This window comes from Raphanus sativus, chromosome 6 (genome assembly GCF_000801105.2).
Source record: "Raphanus sativus cultivar WK10039 chromosome 6, ASM80110v3, whole genome shotgun sequence".
NCBI classification, from domain to species: domain Eukaryota; kingdom Viridiplantae; phylum Streptophyta; class Magnoliopsida; order Brassicales; family Brassicaceae; genus Raphanus; species Raphanus sativus.
The window spans coordinates 24,642,057-24,657,648 of NC_079516.1; the positions used below are offsets into that span (position 1 = coordinate 24,642,057).

Genomic DNA, 15,592 nt, shown 5'->3' on the forward strand with positions numbered 1-15,592 from the left:
TATACAATATAAGAATAGAAAAACTACATTAGTATCTATATGAAACGTTTTATAATAAAAACAATAAGTAAATATACAATATAAGAATTAGAAATATTAAATTAAACAACTATCGTAATATTTCAATATGATATAAAAGCGAAAATTAGAATACCTAATCCTACAATATAAAAAAATAAGTTAATATAAAATATAAAAAATAGAAAAATATACATTAAACATCTATTTGAAAAATGTATAGGCAATATAAGAAAAAATGTATAGACAATATAAGATATAAAAATTAAATTAAACATCTATATGAAAATATATAGTAAAATAAATAATCAGTAAATAAAAATATAATAAATAAAAATATTACATTAAAAAATCTATTATAATATTATAATAAGTAAATATAAATATTTAAAAAATAATAAGTAAATATACAATATAAGAAATGAAAAAACTACATTAAACATCTATCTAAGAAAATGTATAGGTTTTAATTTTAGTTATTTCAAAATATTTTTATATGTAAATTAACGAGTATAAGAAAAACAGAAAATATAGTATTAAAATAGAAATATTACGTTAAATATTTTTCCATATGGCTATAGTTTTCTTCATCTCCAGACATGAGTGTCCTCAGTTTCTACAGTTAAAAACTAAGTTAAAACATATATCTAAATATATATCTCTATAATATTATTTTGAGAAGTCAGTTTCCTACGTGTCGCGTTTACATTAACTCTCACGATGGTTGATTACATTGATACCCTCAATGAGTTAAATAATACATTTAAATACTATTGTTGTTTTTTTTATTTAGTTTCCTTTTTTTGAATTTTCCATATAACATATATTTAAAAAGGAAAAAATTATAAATCTTAAGTCGAAAATATATGTATATGTAATACGATTTCATTAAAAAGGAAATTCACAAGATAGTAATATTCTATTTTCAAAATATTTTTAAATAACATAAAATATACTTTTGAAGTAATAAAATACTTAATTTATATTTATTTTTCTTAGATGAAAAATATATATTTGTATGTAATGTGATCTCTATATATTATTTGAGAAGTCAGTTTTCTACGTGTCGCGTTTACGTTAACTCTCACGATGGTTGATTACATTGATACCCTCAATGAGTTAAAAATATTACATTTAAATACCATTATTGTTTTTTTTTTAGTTTCTTTTTTTTGAATTTTCCATATAACATATATATTAGAAAAGGAAAAAATTATAAATTTTAAAAAGCAAAAATATTGTATATGTAATATGATTTCATTAAAAGGAAATTTCACAAGATAGTAATATTCTATTTTAAAAATATTTTAAAGTAACATAAAATATACTTTTGAAGTAATAAAATACTTAATTTATATTTATTGTTCTTAGATGAAAAATATATATTTGTATGTAATGTGATTTCATAAAAATAAAATTCAGAAAGATAATCTGGATATTTAGAAAAAGAAATATTATTTATTTTTAAAACATAATTTTAAACAATACAAAATATATTTTTCAAAGTAATAGTATTATTTTGATATATCTATCTAATCTCTTAGATGATTACATAAAAAATTAAGTAACATAAACTGATATATGTTTAATTGACTAAAAATAGTTTATAATTAGTATTATTAAAAATGTTTTATATATTTTTCATATATTTAGTTGACTATAATATCTTTCAATTACAGAAAAATATATATTAATTGTATTTCACTTATATAATATGATTTCTCAAATACAATTCATAATTTATTACTTCTTATTTTCAAGAGATATTAAAAACTATCATTTTAAAAATAAACATCTTTTGATCAAATAATTATAAAAATATTTTAAATAACATAACACTATATACTTTAATGAGGTAGATATATTATATTTTTCATTATTACAATTATATATTTTCCTAATATAACATAATTGAAATATCAAAGTTATAAATTGAATTCTCATTTTTAAATTATTTAAAATAAATTTTGGTTTACCTTTCAATAAATCTAAGACATAAAATATTTACATTATAAATATTTTAATTATTCTAAATATTGATATATATTCATTGAGCTTCTAAAAAATGTATCAGTTACTTATGTTTGTAACTTTCTTTTGATCATATATTATTTTCTAAAAATTATTAAAATGAACATATTAATTTGATAAATATTATGATCATACATGCACATTTAAACGATAAATAAATTTAATTTGATTCAACATAAATATGTTAATATATATATATATATATTATTAATTATCAATTGGATTTTTGCAAAACGGAGTCGATATACTCACAAATATATGTAACTCAATATACTCACAATATTAGTGACTCGACTAATCAACCTTATATCTAAAATAAATAGATTTAATTAAATTAAGGAAAGCAACAATCAGCCTAAATGCAAATCTTATATCTAAATAATAGATTATATTAAAATTAGGAAGGCAACAAGCAACCTAAATGCAAATAAAAAATTAATCAAAATTTTAATATTATTTAGATAAAAATATTATAATTGAATTCAGAGAAATAAATGCAATCCAATATTACCTAAATGATAACTAAATCGACTAGTAAATATAAAATATAAGAAATAGAAAAACTACATTAAACATATATCTGGAAAATGTTTTTCAAAATAATAATAAATATACACTATAAAAAAATAGAAATATTAGATTAAACATTTATTGCAATAATACAATTTCATATAAAGCAAAAAAAAATAGAATAAGTAATATATATAGAAAATAATAATAAAAAATATATGATATAAGAAGTAAAAAATACATTAAACATCTATCTGAAAGTATGTAATTTTACATTTTTATTATTTCCAAATATTTTACAGGTAAATATACAATATATGAAAAAATAATTAAGTAAATATATAATATAGAAATAGAAATACTACACACTAACATATATCGTAATATTATGAGGTAAATATACAATATAAGAAAAATATAATAAGTAATTATTACTATATAAGATACAAAATATTACATTAAAATGAAATAAATAAACACCTATCCAAAAAATGTATAGTAAATAATAATAAGTAAATTACATATATAAAATATAATGATTATATTAAATATATTGTAATATTAGATAAGTAAATGTAAAATATAATAAATAGATAATTATTATTACAATATATAATAATATAGGAAATTAGAACAAACATGAAACATATATCTGAAAAATGTATAATAAAATAAATAATAAGTAAATAAACAATAAAAGAAATAAAAATATTACATTTAAAATCTATCGTAATATTTAACATTTAATATAAACCCAAGAAAATTAGAATAAATAAATATAAAATATAAAAATAACTAAATAAATAAAAATATAACATAAGAAATGAAAAACTACATTAACATATGTATGAAAATTTATAGTAAGGAAATATGTGTAAATATACAATATGTCTAATTAGATATATTTTAATATATGTTACTCTTTGTGTCATTATTTTCTATTTTCAGAAAAAAATAAATGGTTAAACACTAATATCACTTAGGATAAGCACACGAACAACAATAAAAATTCAAACATCGCAAAAAAAATGTTAACATCAATATTACAATACAATAATTTTAACCTAAAATATTAAACTTTATTACTAGGCAAATCATTCAATTAAACAGTCCTATATTCATAGAAACATAAAATTAAAAAGCAACGTCCAAAAGAATACTTATATAGTTAACATTTGAAAATCAAAAATAGTGCCCATAGATATGAGTATACGAGTGAAGGCAAATTAGGAAGAGTACGTGAAAATCAGGATATGATAAGAGCACAATGAATAAAATCTACATCAGTTCACATTTATAATTCCAATGTAAACTCTATCCGGAGCTTTAAATGAATATTAAATGGACAAGATAAAATGTCAAAATTTTCAACAGAAGATTCATGTTTTTTTTTTTAAATTGAGTGAATCTCAATAGCTGGAAACATACAAAATATTTGTGGGATTCATTGTCGTCCCACGATCAAACAATCCCTAATAACTCAACCTCAAATACACTACCTCGGATCATTAGCATAAGGGGCACCCATCTTTCTTCCAGAAAATAAAATACTAATACGTTCAAATTATGTGCTTTGAAAGATTGTACAAACCTAAGGATATCTTACACTTGTGGCTAAGGGGATTAGTTTAAACATGTCTGTTTATTTCACATGCAACGAGATTTAAATATTTCTAGCAAACAGAAGATCACAAACTTTCTCCTTAACATTGACATTTTCTCCAAAATTGCCAGTAGCAAACAAGAACCTTCTTATTCTTCAACGATGCTGGTTTTTAGCGATGGACATGAAGTAAAAACCTAAACAAACAAAAGTGAACGAGTCAAAAATATCATTTTTCTGTTTAGCATTTGGTTGTAACTATAAAACAATCACTCAATATTAAATTTTTAATCGGTTTATGGTTCCTTTGGCAAGCAAAGACCGACTGAATAGAACATATCAACCAACTAAACCGAATACACAGAAATAAACCGAATAAACAAAAGTTTATAGCCCTATTTTCCGTATAAGCAGATATATACAAACCAAATTCAGTTCAAATATATATTTTCAAAGGAATTAGAAATATATATATATATATATATATATATATATCAAAGGAATTAGGAATTATATATTTCTGGTATAAATATAAATTAATGCTATTTTTTGTTAAGAATAAATAAATATTTAGAATATACTATTCTCTATTTATTCGCATATCCCGCCCGTAGGGCAGGTTAATCACTACACCTTCCGTTTCAAATTACTTGTCGTTTAAGAGTAGAATTTTTGTTTCAAAATAAGTGTTTTTTTCGGTTTTCAATGCAAAATTTATTGAAAATATTTTCTACTCTATTTTCCTATTAGTTGATATATGGTTAGGTGTATTGGTAATAATGTTTTTATTTTGAAAATATGTAAAATTAAATGTTTTCTTAATATGTGTGCATAAACCTAAAACGACAAGTAATATGAAACGGAGGGAATCTATACTATTAAAACACAAAGCCCTTTTTTGAGGTGCCCTTGGTTTTTGAAAGTATTTACAAAGGAATGCCACTGCATTATGTTTTAATCTAAGCTTTTTATTAAAGTGTTTTTTCTAACAAAAAATAAAACAAGAAACGGTTCCCAAATTTTGTGTGACAAATCTTGACCATTATTTTTAAATTGTTTTTTGTTCATTATTTAATATTTTAATTAATATCCTATAATCAAATTTCGAGAATATCCAACATATAATCAATCTACCGATTTTATTGAATTTTGAGAAGAGAAAATTTCAGGAAACTAATAAATAAATGTTTTAACAATATATTTAGTTTAGGAAAATAAATCAGAATATCCTATAATCGAATCCGTAAATACCAAACCTGAAAGATTTCGATTAAACTTGATCATCAAAATACTTTTGAATTCTCTTCTTATCTAACCTACCAATCTAACTAGCCGACTACTTACTCTATAAATAGTCATTGAATCGTTTTTTTTAGTCAACCATCTTCGTTCTCTGTCTGTTTTTTTTTTGTTGAGTTCTTAATTTTCTTTTTTTTTCTTTCTTTGTATTCTAATTATTTGTTCATCATCAAGTAAGCTAATAATTAGTGTTTGTTTGTTTTTTTGTTTGTGCAGGGACTAAACTAACGTGAATGATAGATGCCTAACCAAAAGAAGATGAAGAGGAAAAGTATAAGAATGATATTTCAAAGAAAATGTTCTGGGTTGGGACTAAACTAAAGTAAGTTATAGTATTTATTTTTTCGTGGTATTTAACTACAGTGAAACCTCTATAAATTAATAATGTTGGGACTACACTAAAACTATAATTTTTTATTAATTTATAGAGATTATTAATTTATAGAAATACTTTTTGAACCAAAAAATCAATTTAGGACTATGAAATTATATTAATTTATAGAGATATTAATTTATATATTATTAATTTAAAGAGGTTATTTTATGTTTGTCCTTTTTGGTATTTACAGTGATGGTAAAAAAAATTAGTGTATGATTATAGAACCACTTACGTTTAAATACTACTCTAAGTAGCGTGAAATTATGTTGTCTTGTGTAGTTGAGAATGACACCCTAGGAACAAGTTTTACGAGTTGTTACGATGAGGGCAAACATACAGCGGAGACGTTGACCAAAAACTACCACAGATGCGCTAATGTTGAGGTATGTATGTTTGAATTCAACCTAATATATAGGAAGTTAAAATACAAGACTTTTAACAAATATTTTGACTGATCAAAACTTACAAGTTAGTAGTTAGTATTTCTTCGATCTTAATAGTGATGGACTAAGGATGTATATATGTGATTGTTCATGCTGTTAAAAACCTCTAACTATATACTATATTTTTTGAATGCCATCTAACGTAACTTGTGTTAACCATATTTTTTTCATGTGAATTGATTGTATAAAGAATTTCTGTTCTAAGTTTTGATTTGGGTTTCCATCTTTTCTGTCAAAGTAGATGGGGGCATCAATCTCCAAGATTAGAAGTCCGGGAACAGTTCTTGAGTACTTTAACATGTGTACGTCATCACGACTTTAATGGCTTCACCTCTATCAGATTTGAGAGTTTTTTTTTTTTGAGTTGCTATATAGAAGCCATATTTTATGTATTTTGAGGAGTGATGATGAAAGATGTTGCGATAGGTTTGATTATGTTGTATCAATACTGAGTATATCTTAAATTTCAGTTATTAAAGAAAGAAATATATTTCTGTATATTAATTATATATCTTGAAAGCGTATATTATTAATTTTATTTCTTTTGATTATAGTATTGTTGTTGGCAATGTGGAAAATTCGTATTAAAATGGGATTATTAAAAACTATCCAGTTAGATTCAAATTGTCATAAATGTAGGATGAACTGGAAATAATTTTTTTTCTTAAAGCATTTGGAAATAAATTTTTTAAAATCATGGTCAAAATTTGACATGGAATATGAAAATATATTATTTGGATTTTTTTTGTAAATATTGGTCAAATATGTGAGATATCTAATTATTGTATATCTATACTATTAAAACCAAATTGTCTTTTTAGGTAACCTTAGAGTTTAAAAGTATTTACATCTTTATGCTACTACATTATTTTTAAGTTATGTTTTTTTTCATTTAATATATTAAATCATGAGATCTTTTTTTTATAAAAAAAATCCCTTGCTTTTCTTCTAATATTACAACAGGACAACTGCTTTTAATAAAATATTAATGTTGTTTATTCAAACTAAAATCCTATTATTCCCTTAATCTATTCCACAGCGTTACATATTTTGCATTTTTTTCAAATAGAAAGAAAAAAGTAGATATTTTGGCTTTTTTGGCATTTTTATTTTGTCAAATATTTAGCGGAATAAGTCATTAATCTCAAGCTTTTTTTCTGAGATCTGTGTTCTTCCTTCTTCATTTTTAGATTTGGTTGGTTAGTTATATAGCAAAGATTACACTGTTATTATCAGTAACAAGTTAACAACTGATCTCCCCTGTCTAGGTGTTATTATATAGCAAATATTAAATTCTCAGTCGGTTGTTTGCGGAAGAAAGAAAAGTCTCCAACTTTTGAAACTGTTCTCGAATAGAAAGATTGTATTTCATATTCAGTTGTTTTACATTTGTTCAACATTAATAATAAAATACTTTGGCCCATTTTAATTCCCTTCAGCATCAAAAATCAATTGAAAATATAAGATATGAACATTATTATTATTTTTCTTGAATAGAAATATACCATATATATTTTAAATTAAAACTAAAACATTTTACTTGATAATAGTAATTGTTATGTTATTTATTTATAAAATAAACATTATAAAGAATTAATATTATGAGCATTGTAAAATAATGTTGAAGAATAGTTAAGGTTAAGATAAAAAGTATGTTAACCTATAACGTAAAAAATCACACTTTATTCCTAAGTTACATTTAATAACATAAATATGATATGTGTAGTATATAATTTATGATTTTTTTTCTAAGACCGAATGTTGTTTGAAAATTGAAGAAAAGAAAGGAAAAAAAAAAGTAAACAATGTGATTGTTTTTGTCAGTATATTTGTGTTGGGCTTGGATCGTGTATATGATGTAGAAGCCCAAATTAATGGCTTGAATAATCGTTCGCATTTATATTTTGTATTTTTATATGTTTCTCTTATATATTTTTTTTGTTAAGCATATTTTCTTACACATACCATCTTTATTATACAATATCACTTTTTATGACCATATTTTTTTATAAATAAACAGTCGATTGTACTTATATTTATTTTATATAAAAACAATATCAGCAAAAAGTTTATACATAGTTACCCTAATATTATTTAATGTTTATAAAATTTTAAAAATTTTAGTCAATATATCAAATATTAAAAATCAATACTTTATATAAGTTATAACCGGATATAGCTCATAATTCTATCGTGCCCCTAAAACGAATAAAAAACAATCAATCGTATACCACACATTAAGACTGTACGTTATCGTAGTTGATATATATATGTCGGACCAAACCAAAATTATTAACGACAATCAATCTCAACCCGGATACTCATGCCTAAACATACTTATAAAAAAATCATAAATTTAAAGCAAAAACGATTGTTCCGCCCTCTAAAAGGGCGGGTCAAAATCTAGTAGTCGATTAAATACCATGCTTTTTCATTTCCGTCAAAGCCCAAAAAAGCCCACAAAATATATTCACATTCCTTTCTACATCCATAGTGATCTATTTTTTCATCTTCCTCGTCCTCATTATCACCAAAAGAAAATCTAACGAAGCCGTTAAGAAGCTCTTCGTAACGATAATCGTCCTCTATATATTTTTTCTTTTGCAGAATAATCGTCCTCTATATTCACCCATCAAAACCATAAATTAACATATGAATGGTACAACTCTTCATATTCCCTCTGGCTCACCATATATAATATCCTCACCGCTTTCATTGCTCGCCTATTATATCCACCATCAAAAACATCCCACCGTTTGGCTTCAACAACCTCTGCATAGCCCTTTGATTGATGAACAGGTACACCAAAGTTTTATATTCCCATGTTTTATTCTGTCAATTCATGTATACTCACTAATCTCATACATCCACAAGGGCACTGTCATACATAAGTTTAGAAGCTTCCCATCAGCTGAAGCCACGAAATGAGGAAAGCCACGATAGTTGTAATTCTGAGGAGGGTGAAGAAGCAGAGTATCATGTGGTGCTATAGGATGCGGCTCTGGTGATATATACTTTATTTGATAACCGCAGAGATGCGACGACCGAGGTCAACCGACTAATCTCACGAGATCCGTAGCAGTCATGTATTCTTACCATTTAAGGCAGCCCGGATGGGCAGCGAAAATTGAACTGCGAGTTCGCCATATTGGGGTTATCTCTGAATCGCCACTAGTCCAAACCCGCTGGTTCTTTGGGGATATTAGTTCATCGTTTTGTTTTTCTTATTTGTTTTTATTTACTTTTTTCTTATTTTTTTGTTTTTAATATATATATATATATGTATATAATACTTTACCATTCTAGTATATGTCTACCTAATATATACAATACTTATGTCTACCTAATATATACAATACTTTACTACTCTATTGTATGTAACTATTGTATAAATTAAGAACTATTTGATTTTTTAAATGTTAAATCAGAAAATTTATAACTAATAGTTCAAATCTTTCATTATTAATATTATAATAACTATATAGAATATTAGGGAGAAACAAATATTAGACGAATGATCAAATTTCTCATTCTTCGAACAAACTCAAAGAAGATAATTGGAATGTTGTTATGATATTTCATTATAAGCTTTTTAGGAATAAAAATCAAGACTAAAATATTTAATCTGAATGAAATAATATGTATAGTGCTTCCAGTATTAAAAATCTCTTCGATTTGAAGAAGTGTATTTCTGGAATTGTCAAGATCAAATAACATATTAGAAATCACATATTTAAAAAAGAATTTGTATACATAAAAGTATATACATTAGAGTAAGCATATAAATAAAAACCAATACATTTTTTTTATTTACAATCATGTTTTTGGTAAATAAATCAAAATAATCATTTTATTTACTTTATATGGTACTAGGGTTGGACCCGCCCTACGGGCGGGTATGCAAATTGACGAAACAATATAAATATATTTTAAACTTTGATAAATTGTTAGTTTATTTTATTTTTCATTTTCACTATTTTACTACAAATTTTACTATTTCTTCTTTTTTAGAAAAAATATATTTGTTATTATATTTTAGTAATTCATTAAAATATAAATATTTTAATTTGTTCACAATATTTTATTTTCTTGAATTGAATAGATTTTAATACAGTTTTAATAGATTTTTGATAAATAATTCTTAGAAAAAATAAGCAAGTACCATTAAATTATGATATTAAATAAGGTAAATCGGTGCTTCCCACGGAAATTTGTTCTAATATATTTTATTTTAACATTTGTATTTAGTTTAAATGATTTTTTTAGTTTTGTATGAAAATTATTTTGTAACTTTTATACAAAAGTAATATTTTCGGTTGAATTTGTTTGTTTCTAAGACGATTGTTACAATTATTAATGAAATTGTATTTTATTTTTATTATGTTCCAAAAGTATATTTTAATCTGTATTTTATTATAAGTTATTTAATTTCATTTCTGTTATTTTTTGTTTATTATCGGGTTATTCTACATTATGTTTTTTTTTGTAAAATAAATTATGAATAGTAAAGAATGCTATTCCTTTTTATTCTTTGGTCACCAATTAAACCCAAAATCTCTGAACTCGTAAAAGGAAATGATTAAAGTTACGCTCTAAGCTGATTTATCTATATGGAACCAGATTCCTAAAAATAGAAATAAAGCTCCAATAACTTTTTATAAGTTTAATGTTTAATTTTTCATCATTTAGTTAAAGCGATTGCTAAATTCATAAGGTGGATACTAAATTAAATTTAAAATATTTAAGGAGAATTTTCAAAAAATACCACTTTGAAGGTACTATTATTCATTTTTACCACCACTAAAGACACATTTTCAAAAATATCTTATTTATAAGTTTTTGTTTCTCATGTCACGTTTTGATATTTTGAAGTCCTCTTCTGAAACAGTAAAGGTTAGGAAAAATATAATTAATAGATTTTCTTCACTATTATTTACTGTAAATAGAATTGAACAAATAGTTTGATGATAGAACCAACAATTTGCACGTCGTTTTTTTGTTTGAATTTTTTCAAAATATTTTGATTGAGTTAAAACTTTTTATTTATGTTGGAATTTTTACATCTTACGCATCGTTTTGCACTTTACTTCAAATATGTGAAGTGAGGTTTTCACGCTATAGTTTTTTTTGTTTTTTCTTTATTACGTAAAAAATATTTGTTTATTTTACTTCATAGAATATCTTTGTAGATTTTTGACAAAAAAAAAGAAAAAATATTATTTTTTGTACTAAAAAATATTTTTCGTTTTAACTAAATATTTTTATTGTGTTTTTTTAATGAAAAACATTTTCATAAAAGATATGTGTCTGTCTTAGTTTAGATTTTTATTAGTCATGTTAGACATCATAATTTTGTATTATCATGAAAATTTTTTTCATGATTGTAACTGTTATACATTTTATTAAATGTTTTCTCAACTTTTTTTTAATAGATAGTAAGTAGAATGGGTTTTTTGGTCATGATGAATGAATATTTTATATGTTTTTAAATAAACATTATTATCCACATAACCGATTTAACATTCTTATATATTATTAATTTATTGCATATTTATAGAATTTTACTATATTTATTAGACCATTTATTTAAGATAGAATTCCTTTTATACATACATAACTTGTTAAAACAAATTTCAGCAAAAATATGCATTTAAATTAAGACTCGTGATTGTCATAAAATAAAATATACACTCACGCTGGCTTAGAATATGTAGTTATGTACTATGAAACAAAATTATCACCAACTCATTCAAAAAATATCAATCCTTCGCAAAAACCCAACACACAAATGGTCTCGTAAGCCCACCACAAAACTTGACGTGCCAGAAATTAAATGAAATGGTGTGCAGTGAAGTGGGCCTAGTTTTGAAAAGATTGGTTAAACTCAAAGGAAGAAACACGTGTCGTGCACGACCAAAAGAAACAGGGAACGCGCACAAAAGAAATATGACGCGCACGGACCAAAGAAACATGCGTGAAATGCACAGACGTATCATCACGCAACACGTGTCAAAAAATCCCCCACCCTCTTGATCGACGTGGACGCATGAACTGCCAGAATTGTTAACTTTTTATATGTTTTTAAATAAACATTATTATCCACATAACCGATTTAACATTCTTATATATTATTAATTTATTGCATATTTATAGAATTTTACTATATTTATTAGACCATTTATTTAAGATATAATTCCTTTTATACATACATAACTTGTTAAAACAAATTTCAGCAAAAATATGCATTTAAATTAAGACTCGTGTTTGTCATAAAATAAAATATACACTCACGCTGGCTTAGAATATGTAGTTATGTACTATGAAACAAAATTATCACCAACTCACTCAAAAAATATCAATCCTTCGCACAAACCCAACGCACAAATGGTCTCGTAAGCCCACCACAAAACTTGACGTGCCAGAAATTAAATGAAATGGTGTGCAGTGAAGTGGGCCTAGTTTTGAAAAGTTTGGTTAAACTCAAAGAAAGAAACACGTGTCGACCAAAAGAAGCAGGGGACTCGCACAAAAGAAATATGACGCGCGCGGACCAAAGAAACATGCGTGAAATGCACAGACGTATCATCACGCAACATGTGTCAAAAAATCCCCCACCCTCTTGATCGACGTGGACGCAGGAGCTGCCAGAATTGTTAACTTTATATATATAGATATAATTAAACTTTAGTGATATGGATATATATATATATATAAATATTTATTATTGACACTTCCTACTCATATGATTTTAATTTGTATATTTGTTGAAACAAAAATTTAAACCGTTAATCACAAAATTTTTAATGTGAGATTTTTCAATACAAATTTCAAAATTAAAATATTAAGATCTCGATAATTTTTCAATGCAGATTTTGAAATAACATATTTATATATATTTTAGATAGTAGCTAATTTAATATAAATGATATATATAATATAAATATTTATTAATGAGACTTCATATTCATACGATTTATGATCATCTAATTTATTAAAATAGAAGTACAAAATGAAATTAACCATTTCACTTGCACAATATTTACAATCCAATGCCATTGTAATAGTTAATAGATCTAAAATTAAGTATCATCTGTATTTTCCTAATTCAATAACTTATTTCCTAACTAGATTCTAAACTAAAATAACTAATTAAATTCAATTTAATGCAAATGATAAACTACCTAATCCTAATTTTTAGCATTTATTATCGTTTTCAAATACAAAATTATAAAACATACTTAAACAAACAATTTTTTAAACTCATTAATTCAAAACCGAAATTTTAAATAATTAATTAATATTATTAACTAATTAATAAGATGACAAAAAATAATTATTAAACATGACTAAACAAACATAGTTTTATTACTTTTTTGCTGTATGTTTTATTTTTTCATTGATGTAACATACAGAACTAATGGCCACATTTTCAAATTTTGTAGGATTCTGATAAATAGTCAATTAGTAACGGTACGAGAGCTTTTGTTTGTGTCACTGTGATACTTCCTTTGTCTGAACCGACGACATGAGAGTGGCTTCAGGAAAAAAATATAAACACCAGACAAATACTCATAAAACAAAGATTTTTTTTACATTCTAACACACTTTATGACTTTGCTATTTCATCCTGAGACACATTCCACTTGTGACAACCTTTTTGGTGAATGAAAGACATATATGTCCTCTGACTAAAGGAAAAGGTGAAAATTGAACCAACTCGTTTACCAAATCATACCAAACCCCTCTTTTACCAATCTCCAAACCCTTTCAAAATATCTATTTTCAAATTTTAAAATACTAAATCTCTCTCAAACCATCTCTCTTGTGACAATTTCTAAGAACCCTAGATTCTCACAAACACTCTGACTTTCTCCGTCTTCCCAAACACACCATCTTTATCATTCTGGTTCTCAGAAATGCGAGGTTAATTTCTTCAAAATCCATGCCTTTTTGGTTTGGATTCTGGTTCCAAGCTCTTTATCCATCTATAGATTTGTGAAGTTTTGATTCTGATTTCGTTGGTTTACAGTGTCAATTTGAATCTAAAAACCCAGATTTGTGTAGTTTCAATATTTTTTTTTTTGATATTGTCCCTTCGTACCCAAACTTATGCTTAACTGTTTAGATTTGTGAAGTTTCAATTTTTTTCCTTTTTTGAATCCAAAATTATGCTTTCAATGTTTAGATTTGTGAAGTTTTGATTTCATCTTTTATTTTGGATTATGTTCCCTTGTTTCGTACATAGACTTATGCTTCTCTGTTTTCATGTTCTATTAGGAAACAACCTAATAGATCTTGGTTTTTCGTCATAAGTTGTACCAGCTTTGGAAAGAGAGGTCACTGCTTTGTGCTGTTTTCTTACCTAAGTTTATCTGCTTCTTGCAACATGTGGAACTTTTATTTTGGTTTTGGACTGAGATTGCTTAGTTTATCTCTGGATCATGACTTAGATTTTTTGTTTGTTTCAGATATGGTCCTCATTTATGACAACCAGTGATTTCTGGCTTGGGAGAAGATAACAAACCCTTCACATGCACCATGGACTCCATTGAAGCTAAGTAAGCACATATCATCCTTGTCAAATCGACAGAAGACAAACCAGACGATTGCCAGCGGCGTGTGGACTGAGGAGCAGCTTCCCGGACCGAGGTGGTAAGTGTACAACTCAACGATTGCACCTCGAGTTGTTCTTCCTGAGTAAACTCAGAAGTTCTAGTGACAATTATCTCAAGCTTTCTTTCTCTCTCTCTCTCTATCTATTGGAGGAAGATGATAGATTTGACTACACTTGTTTTGTGGATGTGGATACAACTTTATAGATAAATTTTCATATACAAATCCTTGTCCACAACTTTTGTTTTTCTATCCATGTATTCTCCATCTTTTGTATTAATGTCCACAATCTTCGTTTTCCATAAACTTTCTTTTTTTCCTCCATAAACTTTGTTTTATTTTTCCTGAACTTGTACGTGGATGTTATTGGTTTGAACTTATCAACTTGTTCATCTTTGAGATAGTGGATACATTAGCCTCCACATCCACAGTTTTTCAATATGTTAAAGTTTCTTAATCATGCTTAGTTTTTAAGTAACTGCTCTATACACTATATTAAACTTTGATTTCCAATCCCAAAATTTAAGAGATATCCCTTGTTCTTTATTTATGGTCAGACATCCACATCCATAATATAGCCAAAATCTTTATCGTCCGCATCCACAATATAATCAAAATCTTTGTTCAAAAAATAAAATAATGATTTCAAATAATTCGAAACATACACAAAAAGTTCGAACACGTGATGTCGTAAAC

At 25.2% G+C, this 15,592-nt stretch overlaps 1 long non-coding RNA gene across 1 annotated transcript; it reads left to right on the forward strand.

The window, feature by feature from the left end:
• The first annotated feature begins 13,981 nt into the window (after nt 1–13,981).
• LOC130496192 (uncharacterized) lies at nt 13,982–15,281 on the forward strand. Its single transcript, XR_008935257.1, has 3 exons — nt 13,982–14,206; nt 14,561–14,619; nt 14,752–15,281. It is a non-coding gene; the product is annotated as an uncharacterized LOC130496192 (long non-coding RNA).
• Nucleotides 15,282–15,592: the final 311 nt, after the last annotated feature.